Here is a 13,999-nt window from a genome sequence, read left to right as displayed (position 1 = left end):
GCCACCGTCGAATTCATGTCTGACGAAGAAGATGGCGTCGTTGGCGGGGTCTCTGGATGGATAGTACGGCCGCTGTCATTTCGTAGGCCGGATCTCTCTGATCTCTTTGTGAAGCTGCAGTCCCGGTTAGAGGCAACGCCGAAGTACAGAGCCACGCACAGTAGGCGTCTGCACATCGGACCTGCCTCGGAGAGAATGCTGCCAGTTACCTCCAACCCCGAGGAGGCAAACGGACAGTTCACGGAGTTGTAATTTTTGGATACGCATGTGTGGGCAGATCCTCGCGTTGTATATAGTTGTGTTTGTTTTAATAAAGCTCTTTCTTTGCATAAACATCTTCCTGGCAAATGTTCATTTCCTGTATAAATTCATTCATGTCCTTGATGGTAGCCTAATAATAGTGTAGTAGTGTAGGATAACATGAATATACAGCATAATATGAATATACAGCATTATATATATATATATATATATATATATATGCCAACCAATCACGAGCGATTTTACTTGTTTAAAAAGAAGTGGTTCCATCCAATTCTGAGTAAGAACATTCAAGCCTGGCCTGGCCACGTGTGGTTTGGCTGCCAATCACGAGCGATTTTACTTGTTTGAAAATAGTGGTTTCAGCCAATACTGAGTAGGTTATTTAAGCCAGACCTGGCCAGCCGCGCGGGTTCGCTGCATTCATATGCTAATTAGGGCCATTAGTACTGCTGATCGCTCTCCACATACGTAATTGTCCGGTTCCGACAATTTGTGGCACTGACAAACGACGACAAGTGCAGGTTGCAAATTGTCGTTAACTGCCGAAAATTAGGGAGATCTGCGGTAGTTTACGGGGACGAAAATCTCACTTTTCATGCAGTGTCTCTCTCTTTTTTCTTCATAGTAGGTACACCTGGTCTGACGTTCTGTTAACTGTGACATCATCCAGGGAAGACAGATCATCCGCTATTACCATCTAATGTAGAACAGATTACTGGATCAATGTGTGCTTCTGTGCTTTTTTGTCTGTCTTGTTGTGTCTCTGCTCTGTCTTCTGTAACCCCCAGTCGGTCAAGGCAGATGACCGTTCATACTGAGCCCGGTTCTGCTGGAGGTTTTTCCTTCCCGCTAATGGGTGGTTTTTCTTTCCACTGTCGCTTCATGCTTGCTCAGTATGAGGGATTGCTGCAATGCCATGGACAATGCAGACGACTCTCCCTGTAGCTCTACACTTCTCCAGGAGTGAATGCTGCTTGTTGGGACTTTGAAGCAATCAACTGGTTCCCTTATATAGACATTTTTTTTACCAATCTGTATAATATAATTGATTTTGACTTTGCAAAGTGCCTCGAGACATGTTTCATGAATTGGCGCTATATAAATAAAATTTAATTGAATTGAATATACTTTCTCAGCTACAGGGACTTGTTCGGGACAATGTTTCGGGGATTTTTGCATTTTCCTCAAAATTACCTTTTTTTTCATGATATTTTGTGCCTAAATTAAAATATCTTAAGCAAAAGCCGATAGCTTGTCTTGTTCCCCTATCAATTCCGAAATAAACGCAGAAAGAATTACGTCTCTAGCCCTTATGGTTGACGAAATATCCGGAGTTGTTCGAGGCAACGTGTTTCCATTATAAACCAATTAGACCTGCTCTGACCCTAAGTGTTTGCCTGCAGTAGAAGGGCCCTGCAGGTGAGTGAGTTTCCATGACAACGGAACTCTGCCGGCCAGAGGTCAGGGACATGCTCCATTGACATTGCATGGCAACTTTCGACGCCCACTGCAGTGGCTGTGATGAATGTAGGAATCTGAAATTCGCAGTCACTTCCTCTTAACATTTTAAAATTTTCCAGTGATTATCAGGCATGTGTCATTTTTCTGTCCCTTTCTGGATTTGACGACTTTTCCAATTGGGCCTTGGACTCCAACAGGACCTGGCAGGATGCTCAGACACGACCCCCCGGGTCAATACAGCACCACCCACTTGTGGAAAATGGCACTACACACCATTTTGGTTAAAATGGTTAATTTTGGTTAAAAACATTTCCTGTGCTATAGTTTACAGCCAAGGAAACATGATTATTGTATTGCCTGATTATTGTATTAGTAAAAGAAAAATACGTTTTAAAGAGTGTTCAATAGCTATTCTAAATCATTCATATAGTTGTAAAGCAACAACTCTGGCCAGGTGCAGGTTGATTAAAAGAATTAAATGTAAACGAAACTTTTCTTGCCTGTGGGTCTAGTGTAACTTAAGGAATAATGGAGGTGATTATCTAACTATACAACTACAAAGCTGGTCATCATCTATAATTACTTATCAGTTGAGACAAAAATGATTTCTCAACTAATAGTCCTTTAAAAAGACAAAATAATACAATAATACAAGGCTAGATATACAAAAGGAGAATGAGGCATTTGTGAGGTCTAGAAAACAATGGACAGATAAACTAAATACATTTTTTTCAGTTACAAAAGTATCAGAATTGACTTTATTTGCCAGGTATCTGTACATGGAATTGGACTCTATATTGTACAATGCTCACAATGTGCTTACTTATACAATGACTCAAAATAATTTCCCTTTGGGATTATTAAAGTATTTTTGATTCTGAAATTGAGTATTAAAAATCAACCGCAGTATAGAGAACAGATATGAAGACACTATAAACAAGTGGACAAGTTGAGACAATTGATTCAATGAGGTAATGCAAAGGACGCAGGAGTAAATATTATTTCCATTATTGCTATTTTTAAATACATGTCAGAGGTGGAAGTGATGTACAGGTGCACGTATGAACATACATGTCCACACTGTGATGAGTTCAGAGAAAGAGTAATAAGTTAGCATTATATACAACTTCGCTCATTGTTTCACTATGGGAATCGCCTTGGAGTGACCAACTACAGAAGCTCCAATGACATCATGTCTGTTTGCGAGACAAGTTGAGCAGTGTCCATGGCTCCACGCACCAACCATTATTACGACTAACCTACCCCCTTTAACGCATTCTTGCATTCTTACCCATGTGAAGACTACAGCTAAACTCCCTCAGTGTGCTCAGGCTAGCTTCAACGGTTTTTAGGCATCCCATAAGGGAAAACATTGCTGAACGCAGTACCAGGACAGGCTTATACAGTGCTGGGTAAGTGTCTTGAAAGAAGCATTTTCTATGAACACAAATGTTGGGAATGCTGACCACATAAAGGTGAGTTGTTCCTATATCTACTCTGTTTTAATTAACAGTTCCCTCTCCCAAGAACATCTCAAGTCTCCGCTAGGTGCGGAGCCCATCCCCCCACGTCCTGCCCCCCTCCGCTGGCTGGCGCCTTGGCCTGCTGGCGCATTGGCGGCCCTCGAGTTTGGGGCAGGTTCCCGGGTGGGTGCTGGCCCATTCCAGGTGGCTGCTTCGCAGGGCCTGGCCCCCCGGGGCTCGGCCGGGGCCCCCGTTGCGGGGGAGGGGCGCCCCTGGGGCCTCTGGGCCGGTGCCACTTCAGCGTAGCTGGCTGCCGGCGGAGCCCATGGGCTCGCCCCCCCCCCCCCCCCCCGGCTCCTGGGGGCTTCGGCAATGCGGTGGCTGGGGGATTTCCTCGGGGTCATCTCTCATCTGCTTTGGGGGCCCCCTTGGGAGTACGGGGTTATGGGTCCCCTGGCTCCTGCCTTGGTGCTTGGGGAAGGCGGGCCTTTGGTTTTTCACAACCACTATTAAGCAATTTTCTTCTGGACAAATTTCACATACTCAAGCCCGTAATTATTATTATTTTTTTTACTTTCTTTTCTCAGGTATCACATTATACATGTCAGTTTAAATAATGATACATATGATTTAGAAAAAAACAAAAAAAAAAAAACAGAATAGAGAGTGTTTGTGTCGGCCGGTTAACACGTAAAGGTGGTTTTTGGTTAGCAGTATATTGCTAGCATAAGAGTCCTGCTAACGTGTCGCGGTGAGCGGACGTAATCTCCTCATTTAAGTGCTAACGTGTTGTAATGAGCTCAGTACATTGTCATGGCTGTGGCTCCTACCCCTGCCAAAGGTTCGGAACTAAAAGTTAAAGAGGCTGTATCCCGCCCGTGTCCTGCGGGCATCTATCTTGGGGAGAGACCTTTACCCGATGTGCATTGCATGCATGGACACTAAACATGCTCAGGCATCGCTGGCTGACCCTAAGGGATGCTAGCACTGCTCGCCAATGCCGAAAAAGATCCTGAAGAGGCGGTTGAGGGTGGCTGTAGTTAGCTACAATCACCCTCAGCCTCTCGTCACCTTCAGCAGTTGCGGCGGGTGAAAGCCATCAACCATGAGCTTCTAAGAGCTGGGTGGACATGATGGAGGAGGAGTTCCTGTCCACTCCATAAATGATGTCCTCTGTCGCTGCCATCATTTATGGCGCAGGGTAAGAGTAACAAAGGCATGTGCGGCAACTCTTCAGCCATGGAGAGACCCGACGGTCCTCACGGTGGTGGTGCCGCTGGGGAAGGTAGCATCCAGGGTGATCCTCACTACAGATGCGTCCCTCACTGGATGGGCAAAACAGTGATGGTGTATGGTTTCCAAAAATGGCACGGCTTCACATCAACATGCTGGGACTACACACAGTATTCCTAGCTTTAAAACACTTCATGTCATATGTGATGGGTTGCCACGCTTTGGTAAAGACCAGCCTGCAGTTACACAGACAGACCAGGAAATTTATTTTTCTTCTTTAAGAGCTTATGTGGACAGGACAGCCTGTTTTAGAACTGCTCATGAGGGCAAAACTGTCTGCTACACACTGGATTGTGGAGGCTATATTGCTGGCATATAGGTGTGCAGGCTCAGAGCTCCTATTCTACCAGGAGCATGGACACCACTTGGGCTTTGTTCCGCAAAGTGTCAGTTTAGGACATTTGTGCTGCAGCCAGTTTGGCTACACTGCACACATTTGTGAGGTTTTACAGGGTGGATGTGGTTCAGCCAACGCTAGTGCACACAGTGCTTGGAGTAGGGATGTCAGGGTCTACCTGAGGCCTGGGATTCCTACCATGCACGGCTTTGGGGTCAGCATGCAATCCCAGAGTAGGCCATATCTCCCATCATGAAAGTAAAGTTAGAAAAATAATGTTGAGTTACTAAACATAATCCCTGGATCTATGTTAACAGAGTGAGATGTTTCACCAACACAACCCTTTTTGCATGGGCAAAAGAAACCTGCCTAGAAATAGTTAAGGGGGTAGATTGGCCATGATAATGGTTGGTGGGCAGAGCCAGGAACACGGCAGACAGATGTGATGTCAGTGAAGCTTCAGTACTTGGTCATGCCAAGGCGATTCCCATAGTGGAACACCTCACTCTTATCAAAGAACCAGGGATTACATTAAGTGACTCAACGTTATGTACATGAGGTAGGTGGATTTGGTATACGGTATATACAACAGGACAATATAAACAGTAAAAAGGAGCAAAATTGAAATAAAGGATAACGTAAAATGGTAAATGAGGCAGACATACTGGGTTATTGCACCGCTTTCTTTTTTTTCCAGAATCAGCTGTCACTGGAGTGATGGCTTGTGGAAAGAAACTGTTCCTGGGTCTGTTGGTTTTGACATACAGTACACTGTGACGCCTACCAGTGGGGAGAAGTTGGAATATATTGTGACCGTAGTGAGAGGGTGATGCTTCTTGCCGATTTCCTGACTTTAGAGATGTACAAGTCCTGAATGGAGGGCAAATTGCCGCGCAATTATCTTTCCTGCAGTCGTCATTGTCACAAGCGCAGCAACCAGCGGCTGAGCAATGACCCGGCTCTCCCCAACACCATAAACAGTTTCTTTGCACAGTTTGATTCTCCAAACTGCAGGGAGCCTGAACATCTTCCCCAGCCAGAGGACCACTAGCCTTTCGTTCTGCAGCTCCACCAAGTGACCTCTTACCTGAAAAAGGTAAACACCAACAAGGCTGCAGGTCCAGACTAGGGGTTGGGCGATATGAATAAAATCTAATATCACGATATCTTTGGGCTATATCGCGATACACGATATATATCAGGATATGTTCAAATAACCTTGAAAAACGAATGTTTTAGCCACATAATGCCTAAAGTTGCATTGGCATATCTCATATTAACATGTCAAATTTTTTTTCAAAAATTGTATTTAAAATGTTATATTTTAGCCATTTTTTAACCACAGCTACACATAGAAGCTTTTCACAAATTACAATATTGTCACATTAGAGCTCTTTCGTGATCAACACTGGACCTTAAAAAACAGAACATCCCAGCGGCCAAAAGGAACACCAAGGAAAAATCTGACACAAAATAAACCTGAATTAAAGGTGCTCTTTTGTGCTTAAGACATATAAATCTGTATAATAAAAATGTGATAATCCCAAAAACAAAAGCTTGTATTGTGACTATAAAATCAATTGACCAGTAGCAGCTATATATTCAGAGCATCTCAAAAATATTTCCATTGCTCTTTAGGTGCTAATAAATTTTAAACAAACATTTTTTCTGTCATATGGGAGTTAGCAAAAGAAGACGCCAATTTCAACTGTTTTACGGCTGGTTTAATTCAAGTTTCCTTCGGTGTTTGGGGGGGGGGGGGGCCGGAGTTTACAAGAGTTGCACTGGATGACGTTTTAGGTGGAACAAATTTGTGCTACTACAACCTTTTGTGTCAATGGTGTTATGGCATGTTTTGCAAATTACCGCATTTTGTTCGACATCCTTCTTGTGAAATCCAAACCACTGCCTGGAACGCCCGCTTTTGCCATGGTTCTCGCTGTCTCGTCAACGTAAGTAAGCGCATGGCTTTGTTGTTCTCTGTGTGTGCGTGCGCCAGAGAGCGCTTTCTGGCTTGGAGGCGGAGCGAATGATGCGTTCACAGAATGTGGGAGAAACTAAACTCACAGTGAATTAAATACAACGGCTCAATCTTGCCATGGAAAATTTGCACGCGATGCTTAAATCATGTGCTGACCAGCTACAAGGGGTCTTTCTGGACATCTTTAACCTCTCCCTGCAGTTCTCCACAGTTCCTGCCCATCTGAAATTTTCCACTATCGTGCCTGTCCCCAAGAAACAAATCATCACCTGCCTCAATGATTTTTGTCGATCTGACCCCCGTCATCATGAAGTGCTTAAAGAGGATCCTTCTAAAGCACATCAAGAAAGCCATCCATGCTTTCCTGGACAGCCTGCAGTTTACCTACAGGGAGAATCGCTCCACAGTGGACGCTGTCTCGTTAGCACTGAACTCAGCTCTGACTCATCTGCAGCAGTCCAACACCTATGTTTTTTCTCCCTCCACTTCCCCCATGTTGTTGTAATCTTCCTTCAACAGATCAAAGGGCAGCACCACTTTACACACACACAAGGACACAGTAGTGTCCTTGGCAGCACGGCCTCAGTGAACTGTTTTATGTATCAGCATAACTGTGTGGTATGGGAGCTGCACAGTCCAGGAGACAAAGAACCTAGCACGGGCGGAGAGAACAGTGCAGGGGATTGTGGGATACCATCTGCAGGATCTAGACTCAATTTATCCAGAACAAGTCCAAAGAATGGCCAGATGCCTCTCCACTGATTCCATCCACCCAGACAATGTGCTGTTTGCCCCTCTCCCATCAGGTAAACGCTTCAGAAGCCTTAAAGCCAAAACAAACAAACTTAGAAACAGCTTCTTCACAAGAGCTGTGAGGGAAACTGGTGACTGCAGTCCATCGCTTTAAAACCACCCCTCTGTTACTAGTCCGCCCTACGACACAATCACCTTAGTTTTACTGTCTACTTGCACACTATAATTTCAAAATATCTAAATGCACATTGCTCTAAACGAAGCCACAAATCATCATTGTTCAATAAGCACCTTACTACCTCATTATCGGTTATCTGTGACTCTCCTGAACGCTAAAAAACAACCTGTAACCCTTGTTCATTGCCTGCTTGTTTGTCAGTTTTGCCTTCATTATGTGTAATGTGAACCGAAGTGGCCAAAGAGAATTTCTGCTGTGGCAACATGCGGTGACAACAAAATACTCTAGACTTGTCTGTTGAAGTCTAGCTCTGTCTTATTTTACTCCACATCAACAACATTGCAGTGGAAATAGTCACCAGCATAAAGATGCTGTGGGTGCAGATCACAAATGATCTTACCAGGTCTTAGAACACAGGAGTTCCGGACAAAAAGAGGACAGCAGCACAAGCATTTCCTACAGCTCATGTGCTCCCTCCCATCCTTACAACATTCTACAGAGGAACCACTGAGAGTGTGCTGACCAGCTGCATCTTGTGTGGGCAGCTGGCTGCCATGTTGCAGACTGGAAGACTCTCCAAAACGACAGCAGACAAAAAAGAAAAAAAAATCATTGTGACTTTTCTTTCTTCTGTCCAGGACATTGCGATTAAAAAAAACTGTGTAACTCGGGCCCAAAAGATTACCATAGATCCAACCCACCCTCACCATGGACTGTTCCAGTCTGCTGGCCTCTGGCAGGAGGTTTCTAACCTGACACCGCCAGATAGATTTGCTCCGCATATCCATCTGGAAACCTTCCGTTGAAGTCATTTTGGGAAGGGGCGAAAATACTGGTTAGCTGATTGGCCTATGTTGATGATAGACGGGCCAAATAAACCAATCAGATCAACGAAGCATATGACGTACTCGTCAACATGCTTCGTCGTCGCTCTGTTACGAGCGACGACGAAAACACAACCACAAGCCAAGCTACTCTTGCTGCTGCAGGTAAAGGCTCGTTAGCTCAGCAAAGAAATACTCTGTAATTCCGATAAAACTTGCTCGATAGCCACGCTAACGCTAGTTTCATCGGCTGAAGCCGCCATGTTCTTTAGACTGAACTGTCGCGCATCTCGTTGCGTCACACCTCAACCCGCCTCAGAGCCAACGCTGATTGGACGTTCGTTTGGTGAACGGCTCCAAATTTTCTTTAACGGAGAGTAGCCAGACTGATCTGCGAGTGAAACCTTGAAAGCTCGCGAGATCAGGGTGGTCTCACGAGGCTAGGAGGTTTCAGCATGTGGTAAAAAACCACCAGGTTCTCCAAAAGTTTTTTTCTCCCGAATTATTAGACTGTGGAACTGTGAATAACCGTCCTCCCTAGAGAAACATCTGTTCCATCAGTGTTTTCAGTCAAATGCTTCTTCAGATCTATTGTAATACTGACAGTTACAGGAGACCCTTCCTGCCAATAGGTGGCAATACAATATAGGAGACAGTACAATAGGAGTTTCAAAAACAATTAACTTCACTTTGGGATTACTTAAGTATTTCTGAACTGAATTAAAATACCTAAGCAACATTTGTTTGCCTAAAGCTATTTTGTGCAAGGATGTCAAATCTAAGAATATTCAGCATATACATAAAATGTGTTTCTTATCAAAACACCTTGAAAACCAAAATGCCTATGCTCGTCTTCTGTTTATTAATTTTAGTTCAGCTTTTAATACTTTGCAGACTCACTTGTTCACTAGGACATTATGTCAGATGAATGTTAATCATTTCATTATTAAATGGTATCATTTGTTTTTAACTAACAGATGACAGCTTGTTAGAACGAATAATACTCTTTTAGAACAAAAGCTCATCAGCTCTGGAGTATCTCAGGGTTGTGTTAGTTCACCTGTCCTTTTTACTATTTACACAAATTACTATATTAGCAATTGCCCTGGAATTATGTTTTTAAATTCTCTGCTATTCTCGGTCAGCTGCATGAAAATATGGACTTCTTATCTTAATGATGTCCAGTCTTTTGTTCATTGGTGTGATGACCACTATCACATTATTAATGTTAATAAAACTAAAGAAATGTTGATCGACCCCAAGTCAGTAGGTGACAACTCCTCACTTCTTATACATGATCAGCAAATAAACCAGGTCTGTTCCTATAGATATCTGGGCGTTCACTTAGATAACCAATTTGGCTGGTACGTTCATGTCAATAAGTTGTGCTCGCGATTATAGCAGAGACTGTATTTCTTACGCAGACTCAGGGTCTTTGGGGTTGACCAGAGGATTATGTTTTTATTTTATCAGGCTGAATTGGAAAGCATTATCATATATGGAATGTTAACATGGTTTGGTAATCTTTCTGTGCAGTTAAAGTATAAATTTAATCATCTGGTCAAAACAGCAATGAGTAGTGATGGGTCGATGAGGCGTCATGAAACGTTTCGACACATTGCCAAACTGTATTGGTACTGTGCCGATACTGTGTCACTGAATACTGACACCTGCTGGACCTTAAAAATCCCTACAGGCTACCTGGTTGACAGAGTTAACTGACACTGATTTGATGACCAATTATTCACAATACAATTTAAATCATTGTATGTTGCATTGTATTATTTTATATTTTCATTTGAATGAAACATATATTTGATTTTTTTTTTAGATACAGTCAATAAATAATGTGAACGAGGATGCTTGTGGACTGGCTTTTTTAGTTATTTTTTTTTTTTTACAAATTTTTTGCTGCCATGTCCTTTCAATGCTCATGCTCACGTTCAATGGTTGATCGGGCGCTGTGTTTAGTTACCTGACTGATATCATCTGTTCTATAATCGGACATGCTGAGAATGACAAAGGGAGGAAGAACTACTCAGAGTAGCAGCTTTCTACTAAGGGTAGATCAGCCGTTTTTTTCTGAAACGACGCTCAGAACAAAGACGCACAGCGCAACCCGCCCAACCATAAAGGCGTCTGCCCAACCCATCCATCAGTGGTGCGCGCCGATCAGCACCTAGCGCTCACAGAGCGAGACTGTGGTAACACCATCACACCAGAGTTGCAAAATGGTTAAAAATTAACCATTATTAACCGTTATTTTGTTTACAGTTCAGCTTTGATTTTATTTACTGCGCAGCATAGCTTTGCTGTGCACGCTGCTTTGCGCGAATGCACACGCGTGCAGCTTAGAGGGAACAGAAACAGTTTGGCGCGTCAGTCAGTTCGAAACAGTTCCTGTATCGGTCACGTGACTTCCCCGTGTCGATACGCGCACCAACACAGGTTTTGCTCTATGAGCTCGACACATGCGCCGACGCATCGGTGTTGCTGGACCCATCACTAGCAATGAGGGTCATAGGGAGGACTGATTATTCCTCCCTGCAGTCGATTTACGGGGAGTCCGTTCTCAGGCTCACAGAGAGTACAGTCACATCCCACTCATATTCTCTATTCACAATATGAATTGCTACCTTCTGGCAAACGGTATAGAGAGTCCATTTAGAAACTTAATAGACAAATATTCATTCATCCCTAACTCCATCAAATTAATAAACAATGTAGGCGTATAGTATGCCTACATTGGGCGACTGTGGCTTGGTGGGTTGAGTAGTCGTCTGGCAATCTGAGGGTTGTGGGTTCGATTCCAGCTTCCCCCTGCCACATGTCGATGTGCCCCTGGGCAAGGCACTTAACCCCAAGTTGCCTACCGAGCTGCGTCTCGGTGTATAAATGTGTGTGCGTTAGTGAGAGCGACTGGGTGAATGTGGCTATAGTGTACAGCGCTTTGGGTGGTCAACATGACTGGAAAAGCGCTATATAAGTTCAGTCCATTTACCATTTACCATTAGTATGTGGACATATGAAGGCTGTTTTGATGATTTGGTTTGTGTTATAGAAATATATGATTACTTGTTACAATAATCAGGCATTTTTATGGAAAACAATGAGAGTTACCTTTAAATCCCTAAACTTTGTCTTGGAAGTTTACAGAAGGTGGGGGTTACCCCTCTGAGGGAGAACATACACAGCTCCATATGGTGTTTGTTTTCAAGGTCTGAAAGCTATTTTTGTAGTTGTTAAGGTCATCTGTGTTGACCCTTGATGGGACATCTGGGTGCTAAATTAGCCTTACTTCACGAATACTCTTGGGAGAACAGTCTCCTTTGTTTGGGAGCAGATAGGACCTGGAGCCTCAATGTCTGCCCCCACCCCCCCAAACTAATATGGGAGGGGCTGCTCAGTCTATTAAAACATGTGATTAGGGGTATGAGAGCAGACAAAATCGCTTGCAGCACCATGGGGTAGAATGCTGGGTATATATACTAAATACAGCAATATGGTAATGTATGTTTTTGTCTCCCTTTGGAAAAAAAATCCAATTGTAATAAATATGCAAATTTTAAATGTTTGTCTCTGATAATTTTTTTCTCGTTTGCTGCCAAATCTTCGAACCGGGTGAGACGGGCCGTGGTAAATGGAACAGGAACGAGCCCCAATCTTAACAAATGGTGCCTTGTGACCCAGATTTGAAAGTAAGGGGAGAAACCTTATGAATTTGGGCACGAAGGTGTATTCATCTACAGCAACACAGGGTTGACCAGAAAAAAGGTAAGGAGATTTTGATTCTCCTATTGGCTGTAGATTAGACATAGGCTAAATCAAGTGGTGCTGTGGATGAAAAGATCTCTTCTCAAAATATCAGAGGTTAAACAGAGCAATTAGTATGAGAGGGTTGAATGGAATTTATGTTAAAACCAAGGAAAGATTGAATGGGATTTATTTTTAAGTCTATGTCAAAAACGTAAAGACAAGAACTATAAAATATAAATAAAGAAAAATAAAAAATATAAAAATAAAGACAAAAAATGTCCTGAGAATTGGTCACCTCTCCCACCGGGCAGGGTACTGGTGACTTTAGGGCCAAGGAGTTGCGCTACCTCTAGAGACTTAAGGACTCTCAAAAAGAAGCTGGTTATAGGTACTGTCGAGACATGGTTAGACATCCTTAAAGTTGAGACTAAGACAGCCAAGACACTTAAATGATGAGGCTGTGAAGAAAAGAGATTTAAAAGGGTTTCCAGAGAGACAATTTGGGTCATTTCTCAGCTCCAGAACGGGATTCTAGATACACGGCGGTTAGACCAGGAGGCATTTAAATGAAAAAAGAGAAGGTTCCGTCGAAAGGAAGGGTCGCAGAGGACCCTCCTTGTGCGCAAAACAGTCTTATCTTATATCATGTCTTGTCCAACATATCGTCTCAGTCAAAATGGGATCCATTTTGGTTGCATGAGTTAAGGAGAGACTGCTTAAGTCTGCGGCATTTCAGTGTGTGTGTATGAGTGTGTGGCTGAGAATTGTAACTGAGCGTGTGGGATTTACGGTGGAAAGTTACTGTGTGGAGTTGATTTTTTTTTTTGAGAATGAAAGGAGAAGTCCGGTCAAAATCAGAATTCAAACTGCAGAAAGTACTTTAAATATAAAATTATTACTTACTTATCAATAAATGATAAGTTTTTTTTTTAATTAAGAGAAATTTTCATTTGAATGTCCTTTAGTGTAGGCATCCATGTTGGTCAAAAACAGTACTGCCACCTGCCAGTTTGTGATGTCAGGTTGCGGGATCGGCTCTTGAGCAAGTCCCAATGCCCTATCTGTCCCTTTGTAAATAAATACCTGTTTTCATGTCAAAATATTGTTTTTGCCTCTTAAACAAAGATAGACATGGTATTAAGCATTTAAGTTTAAATCAATACAAATTTTACATTTTAGAGACATAAAAAGACAACAAATAAGAATTAAAGTACGGTTTATAGGTTGGGTTCTGCAATGTTATCAAAGAGTAAAAACTCATCTCATCTAAAAATTCATCTTTAGAACCAATCTCTGCTCAAAATGGTTATCTGCCAAATCTACTTTCAGCAGTTATCAGTTATTGCAACCGTAAACTTCAGAAAATACAGGCAGAGCGGCTCCTTTTGCCTTTACTCTGCTCTTGTCAGGATGAGCTCCAGTGTGTTATGAGGCAGAGGGATATTTCAGCATCACTTATTTTAGAGCCCAAACAATCAACTTCACTTTCAGAAACAAGTCCAAAAAACTGCAACTGCAACTCATGAAATTTACAAGCGACTTTAGAAAAAAGAAGACCAAAGTTGCATAAAATAAGTGGGCTTCGCAACAGTTAGCATTCTTTCCAAGTGTGTAATATCACTCCGCCCCTCTGTTCGAGTAAACAAATGTCCCCGCAAATTCTACATTATAAAAAAAAAGAAAAACCTA

Source organism: Fundulus heteroclitus, unplaced genomic scaffold (genome assembly GCF_011125445.2).
Source record: "Fundulus heteroclitus isolate FHET01 unplaced genomic scaffold, MU-UCD_Fhet_4.1 scaffold_84, whole genome shotgun sequence".
In the NCBI taxonomy this organism is placed as follows: Eukaryota; Metazoa; Chordata; class Actinopteri; order Cyprinodontiformes; family Fundulidae; genus Fundulus; species Fundulus heteroclitus.
This window is presented reverse-complemented; position numbering follows the sequence as displayed.